Source organism: Sciurus carolinensis, chromosome 9, assembly GCF_902686445.1.
Source record: "Sciurus carolinensis chromosome 9, mSciCar1.2, whole genome shotgun sequence".
In the NCBI taxonomy this organism is placed as follows: Eukaryota; Metazoa; Chordata; class Mammalia; order Rodentia; family Sciuridae; genus Sciurus; species Sciurus carolinensis.
The window spans coordinates 124,515,470-124,523,334 of record NC_062221.1 but is presented as its reverse complement, the minus strand read 5'-3'; positions in this window follow the sequence as shown (position 1 = coordinate 124,523,334).

Sequence of the window (7,865 nt, the reverse complement as noted above, 5' to 3'; positions counted from 1 at the left end):
CTTCCTCAATCCCAATAATTCTTAAATTTGGCCTTTTCATGATATCCCATAATTCTTGTAGATTCTGTTCATGATTTCTTACCATCTTTTCTGTTTGGCCAACTTTGCTTTCAAGATTAAATAATTTGTCTTCAATGTCTGAGGTTCTGTCTTCCAGGTGCTCCATTCTATTGGTTATGCTTTCTATGGAGTTTTTAACTTGGTTTATTGTTTCCTTCATTTCAAGTATTTCAGTTTGTTTTTTTTTTTAGTATCTCTAACTCTTTATTGAAATGATCTCTTGCTTCCCGTATTTGGTCTTTTAACTGTTGATTGGTGCGATCATTTAATGCCTGCATTTGCTCTTTCATCTCCTCCTTCAATGCCTGCATTTGCTCTTTCATCTCCTCATTAGCTTCCCTAATCGTTTTAATTACGTACATTCTGAACTCCCTTTCTGACATTTCTTCTGCTGTGCTGTCATTGGGTTTTATTGATGTAGTATCTAGATTTGTTTGGGACATTTTCTTCCCTTGTTTTCTCATATTGGTCAGTTGTCAGTGGGACCCTGAGATATTGTAGTTTTCCGCTATTGGCTTATAGTGTCCCGGTAGATTTCCAGTGTATCACCTCCCAGCCTTCAGTAGCCTGATGTCTTGGAGGAATCTGATAAAGCAGCGTATCCGAAGAAAACTGCCCCTAGCCCCCTACTGGTTCCACGATTTGGAACTGGCTCTGTGCTGAAATGCTCTCACTGTGGGCCTGCACCGTGCAGCTGGCCGTGTGGGAGGAGCTCACTGCCGGAGTGTGGTAGGCTACCTTGGGAAGACTCTAGCTGCCCTGCCCGGCTCCGATAAGCCACCTCTATCTGGGCCTGCCCCCCGGGCCGAGCTTTACCCAGTGGGCAGACTCACCCGTGGCTCTATTTCAGTCCGAGTCTCTCAATGCCTCCCCTTCTTAACTGCTGGGTTCTGGAGCGACAGGGGGTGCAGTCTCCCTCTAGGCCGCCATCTTGGATCACCCCGAGAAGAGAGCCTGCAGCTGGAGTGGGCAGAGCCGCCTGAAGAGGTCTCTGGCTGCCCTGCCCTGATCCTAGAGGCTGTTTGCGGATTGAGGCTCTCCGTTTGTTCGGGGGCTTGTGGCTGGTTCTATGTAGAAAGTCTCTCACTGGGCGATCAGCTCCGAGAAGCTAGCCTTGAACGGCACCTCCCACCGCAGGGGTCCAGACTACTTGGGGAAGTCTCTGGCTGCCCTGTCTGGACCCTGAATCTGCTTGCGTGCCAGAGTACACTGAGCTGCACTGGCTCCGGGACTCGGAGCTTGTTCTGGTCAGAAAGGCTCTCACTAGCGGGGATCCACCCTCTCTTGTGGAAGATAACATGCCCTTCACAAAACTGCCCACTTGTTTAGAAGACAAAGTCTGCTTTTCCTGTGCAATGCTAACTCATAAATAACACTGGGTGGAGAGATAGTTCTTTCCTATATTTTATTTTTAGTTTGCCATCTTTATATTCTAGTTTTTGAATGCACAGCATGCATCTTTATTAGATAAATAATAAATGAATGATTCCCTACTTTATGATTCAAACATTTCAGAGAGATTCCAGAGTCAAAGGTAAGTGCTCAAGAGATAGTGAGAGAACAGACTTAGAGAAAATTTGCTATGTGCCTGGTGATGTGCTAGGAATTTTGTAAATACTATCTCATTTACTTCTCCAACAGCATTTTATGCTGGATACCAGTTTTATTCCCATTTTGCCAATGAAAATAAAAAAGAAAGAGAAGAAAAGTCACTTGCTTGAAGTCAGGTAGCAAGTGGTAGACCCAGGCTATGTCTTGCCAAAAGTGCAGGTCCCAACCTTTATGCTACCTCTTTCTTAGAGAGTGATATTTTGAATATCATGTTCAGTTTACTTTCCCATCTGAAGTACTCACCTCTCCAAGTCACTACAGTTTTTGATCACACATGTCAACGGTAAAGTTGATGCAATATATTACCTAGACCTAAGATCTCACTGGCAAGTTTATATCTCACTCTCCATTCATTCAAGTTTAGTCCTTCCTACATCAAATCCTTTATATTGTTTCTCTTTTAATATTTTATCAGTTTCTGTTTCTTTTATTCTCCCAGGCCCAGTTTTGGGAAAAAGAACTGAAATACATGACAGTGAGAGAATATTTCTTTTCTCTACCAAGTAAACAATTTGAGACTCAGTCTACTTTGTGTGTGTGTGTTTGTGCATGTGTGTGTGTGATTTTTTTAAATTTCTAAAGCAATAAGACAAGGGTTCATTTTAAAGAAATTCATAACAATCAACAAATGTTTCACTATGACTGTCTGAATGAAGTAGCTCATTGGAGGAAGGAGACAGTAGTAAATGCAGGAATGGTCAGACTTCCTTTGCCAAGTGAAGCATGTTAGTTCTTTTAATCTATAATTCAGTTGCTCTCCTGGCTCAGCAAAACACTTGAGAAGGTTCTGAGTTCCTTCCTTTAAGTGTACTTGATGAGCATGGTCTCCAGGTGGTGAGGAACCCTGAGAAACCATTGAGTCACGTCATTCAGTGACAACAACACACAGTAACAGGTAACAGGGAATCTGGAATAATCGAGATGGTTCTCTCTCATCCAACTGTATTTTCACAAGACTGTTCATTTCTGATTTGTTCAGTGATGAAGAGACTCTAAATTAATATTATTGCCTTAAAAAGTATAATTTATAAATCTCTGTTTCACAGGTTAAGACCATGAAATGATGACAAAAACACATGTTATCTGTTCAGAATGAAAATTTAAAGTTGATAGAATGGCTCTACATGACATAGCTAGTCATTAGATGAGGGAAAACCAACTTGCCTATCAGATTCTGCAAGGCCTCCAATTTGCCCTTAATTTTACAAGCATGATTACAATAAGAAGACATGCCAAACTACTTAAGTGAATATTATGAAATATTGTGAATCATTAAATTGTAAGCCATTAGAGCTATAGAAATGAAAATGGAAGCTTTTAGCAAGAAATCAAGTAACTTCTCAAGATCATAAATAAAAGGGAGAAAAACATAAAAGAATTTTTTTCATGAAATGTTAAACTATATATAAAGCTTCTTTTTTTTTTAATGGTTTCACTCTCCAGTTTCTAAAATATAATTTGGAGTTACCCAAATTGATTTTGAGCTGTTCTCTGAATTTGAATCTCTTATACAAGATAAGATACTGCCTGATAACTTTTTCAAATTGTTAATTAGCTTTGATGAAAGGAAGCATAGTTTGCCTAGAAATCCTGCTATGCTTGTAAGATGAGTTTTATCCAAACACATTAATGTATATATTGTGGTAGCTTAGTATATTTAAGAAAAAATATTATTTGTGCCAAAAATGTAGAGTGTCTTCTGCAAGCTTTCTCATTTTTGTATTTACAAATTCATGTTAAAAAATTAACTTATTAGCAAGGCCTATTCAGGAAAGCATGCTAAAATGTGTGAAGCAGGGTCACTGAGAATGGTGAAATAGAACACCACACTCACACCTTTCATGAAATGGGTTTATTACCTACATAAGCAACAAGGTATAGCAGAAACTGAGGAGGCAGGACCCCAAGATTTAGTATATCTGTAGAGGTCTGATAGAGTCTAGACTTTGCATGTCCCCTTGGACCATAGCTGAAGAGCTCCATGAAGCAGCTACTGTTGGTTTTATACCCCAGGGCAATGTGACTTGCTGGACACAAGCATTGAAGATGTCACCTATTTCTAGGGGAGGACTGGAGCAAAGCCCAGTGGTTCCAACCAGCTCCTCCCTATCTCAGTACAATACACTCCCAGGACATTCTACAATTAGACTTGAGACCTATAGGTAAAAAATGGAAGAGAAATGGATCAATCAAGTTTACCCAAAGATATGTCCTGCAAAGAGGATGCAATAATAGCCTAATTTACTTTTTTTTCACATAAGAAAGTTTATTAAGCAAACAGGCAGAATGTCTCCCTACAGGGTAAGAGAGAAAATGAGAGAAAAAGAGAGAAAGAGAGCATGCACAAGAGAAAGTGGAAAGCCAGGAGGAGAGAGCATGAAAGTGAGGAGGAGAGAGAGAGAGAGGATGGCGGGGGAGGTATTCTTAAGCAGTGAATTCCACAGGCTAAAGGGACCGAAAATGGAGAAGGATACTTGCAAGCTGACTAATGAACCAATAGCTAGCTAGGATGTTCACAGACTGACAAGCTAGGTTGTAAGTTGGGAGGCAGGGAAATGTCTGCAGTGTAAAGGACGGGGGAAGCAGCTTTATATTATAATCCCCCGTTTTTGTTTTTGTAAGAAGATCTTTTGTTCTCCAGTTCTCCCCCCTCCCCCCTTATCTCTTCTTCCTGCCTACGTGACTAGGCCTGGTTTTGCAGGTGAGATGTAAAAAGTAAGAAGCGGATGGGGCAGGGGGAGAGCCAAAGTTATTCAGCCAGGCAAGGGTCCAGGAGGCACTAATTAGTAGCTCCTTGCTTGCAGTGCTTGATAAGGGCAGGGAAATTTGAAAATGAATGGGCTCTGAAGATCCTTGAAATTCCATTCTCCCAGGGGCAGTCTCCAACTTCCAGACTTCCAGAGGCAGATGGCTTTCACGGACTTCATTTCCTCGATTTGACTGATTCCTATTTCTACACTAACTGCCTGTCCCCAGTTCTGGCTTCATTCCCCCCTCTAGTTTTAGGAACTCCTTACTGCTGAAGGGAAAGGGGGTGTCAACCACTCTGGCTTCTTGGAGCTGGAAGGGAGCAGCATGGGGGAAGCAGTTTGGAGTTCTCTTTTAGAAATCGTGTCAATCGAGGGGTCCATGGTAGAAGTCTGGTTGGAGAAGAGCAGATTGTAAAGGCATCTGGGGATGGGTGCTTCTATGAGAGAAGAACAAAAAGACATGAGTACTGAAATGAGATTAGTACAAAATAAATGTTGCAGAATCTGGAACATGTCAATGAATATTGTGAAGATGACAGAAGTCAATAATCCCTCAGCAGGAGGTGGAAGAACTGAGAAATTGTTCCCATAACAAGGCTTAGCAAAGGCTGGAGAGGACAAGGCCTTTATTTGGGAACTTTAACATTGTCGGTTATCAGGAATGTAAACACAACATTTAACTCTTAATGTTATTGATGTCCCCAGAAAACATAGTTAAGCTACTTAATGTCATCTAATTTTTGTAAAATATCCTTTTATTGGTATAACCTGTTTAGTAGAGATCTCTATATTTCTGTTCCTAGCAAACATAGATTAAGCCTATCTATGTCTCTAAGCCTTAAACTGACTAAAAACTTCTGATTCTGGCAGTTTCTCTTGATAGTTATCAGGCACATTTGCCTAAGAATCTCTCTTTTGTAGCTTCCAGTCTTTATTCTAGTGGGCTAACACAAGTGTATATTTTAAGTTACATTTAACTATTATTTCTTTTAAATGCCCAAGAATGGCTATATTTTGGTTTTAACTGTTTTGCTAGGTGTCCAAGATCAAGCTGGTCAAATTGACCTGTTCCTGTCTTGTTAAAGAGTCAGCTGAGTTCTCACAGGGATCACTCATGGGGAACTTGAGAGCAGCTTCTTAGCTCTGTTAGTGCCATCTGTTAGACAGGGTCTCCTCAATGAGGTGGCTTCCCTTGGAAACATCAGGGATGTCTCCCTTTTTCAATGACTCTCCTCTGTAGCAGGTGCACTGATTGGCTTTTCGTCCTCCAGTGATCTCATGAATCTCCCTGATCAGGAGGTCATGTGACCCAGAGTTGCAAAGTTCCTTGGAGAAGTCCTCTTGTTCCCTGGGTTCTGGCTGACTTTGAGGGCAAGATACTGGTTTTTCTTGGCCTCTGTATTTAATTTCAATCTCTAAATTTGATCATAACCATTCAGCAAGTCATTCTCACCAGTCATAAAGTAAGAGTGCTGGGCTTTAACTTCAATGTCTATAACTTTACAGTTATTTACCCTTTTGTTTAACTGGAGTCTGTATTAGTACTGGAAGTTATCATTATATACTATCTGTTCTGTAGGTAATGACTTATTATCACAAGTTACCTAGGTTCTTGATGCAGTACCTATGCAAAACAGGTAAAATTTTACAAAATGAAATTAGCAAGAGTAAAAATATATTCAGCTTGTATAATAGCTATCTTGAATTTTTGGCTGAGCTCTACATTATATCCCATTTGAAATCACAGTAGTTTTACAACAAGAACCAATCTTTTGAATATAACTTTAAAGAAGTTGGAGTCTGACTTATTTTGGAGCCTGTAAGGTGGGAGGCAAAGCCTTATCTCAGGTAAGGTGTGACTCTTTACAAATTTTAAGTGAAGTGTTTTAATTCTGATGTTGATCTTCACTTCTTTCTTAAATATCACTTTAAGAAGTTTACATATATTGATTCCTGAGTCTATATGAACATTAGTTAACACAATTTAACATTATATCTAAAACATGAATTAAAGAAAGGCTGAGAGAGCTTTTAATTTCCCTTTTGTGTGGCAAAGTGGCAAAATGCTTTCATGTTTCACAATATTAACCTTTAAACAAATCAGGTTCTCACTAACTTTAAGAAATACATTTACATTTAAATTTTTTTTACCTCAGTGTAAAAAGTAACAAATTTTACATATACCCTATAGATGACAGGTCCTATAATAGAACATTAAATGATAGAACTAAATCCCTAGTAACATTTACTCTTCTTATAAGTTTAAAATTACCATTACAGACAAGTTTAATTTGGAGAATAGCAGCTTGATAAATTTTCTACTTTAAAGGCTTGTAATATTAAGAGTAAATTTTACCAACCTATGAAAACACCAATAATGTTTAAGTATGTTACTCCATGCAATTTAAGGAGTTGAGAGTACTCAATATTATTTAATAATTAGCATTTTAACTTTGTAAATTAATCAGATGTCTCTAACAAACACATTTGAATAATCCCATACAACTCAAATTCACTCATCTTATTGTAAAAAACCAAGGTATCAGACAAGTGTACCAACAGTATTTGCTGTCTCTTTCCTGTTGAAGAAAAGTCCTAGAAAAATTGATGTTAGACATTTTATAAACATCAACACTTTATGAGTTAGACCACCTAGAGACTTGTGAGTTAATTTTAAAGACATTTTACTTTTATTAGTTTACCCAACTTAAATTGAACCTCTTTAAATCACGTGAATTAAAAAAAAAAAGTATTTGGATCCATTTTTTTTTTAATTTTAATTTTATGCACACTTATATTTAGTTGCACACAGACAGACAACACATAACACAAAAGTAAAGGCCTTGTAATGTTTATCTTCATTGCAATGTAATAGATGTTCAAAAAAACTCTAGAGTTGGATAAAAAGAACTGATCAAAAATCATTAACCTAGGTATGTAGAATCAAAATTGTGAGCTCAAAAAATATAGCATTTAAGAAAAACAAGAGTCCTAGAAGAAAAATGATAATAGCCATTAATTATAGCATGAGAGAGCGAGAAAGAGAAGGGGTGAGAGGGAGAGATAGAGTGTTCTGTGTTGCAGCCCAGGAGAAATTTAAAACGGACACTTTTTTTTTCTTCAATCTCAGGTTAGTCCCTCGCTGAGTCAGCTGCAGTCTACATTCCAATGCAGGCTTCAGCTAGGCTAGGCAGGGGGAATTGCCTAAGACTTTTAAACTTTTTCCTGATTGGGAATCAGGTCAGGATTGGATGCAGAAAATTATGAAATGTTATCTCCCAATACTTTTGAGGAATGGGGCTGCCATACCATACTCCTTACTGTGACATACCACTGGCTATTGGGCTGGTTAGGGGTTACTTCCTCCACACCCACCACCTCCCATGGGGGGCTAGAATATGTGCGTGAGACCTCCTGGCAGGAGGACTGGGGGGGGGGGTGCTG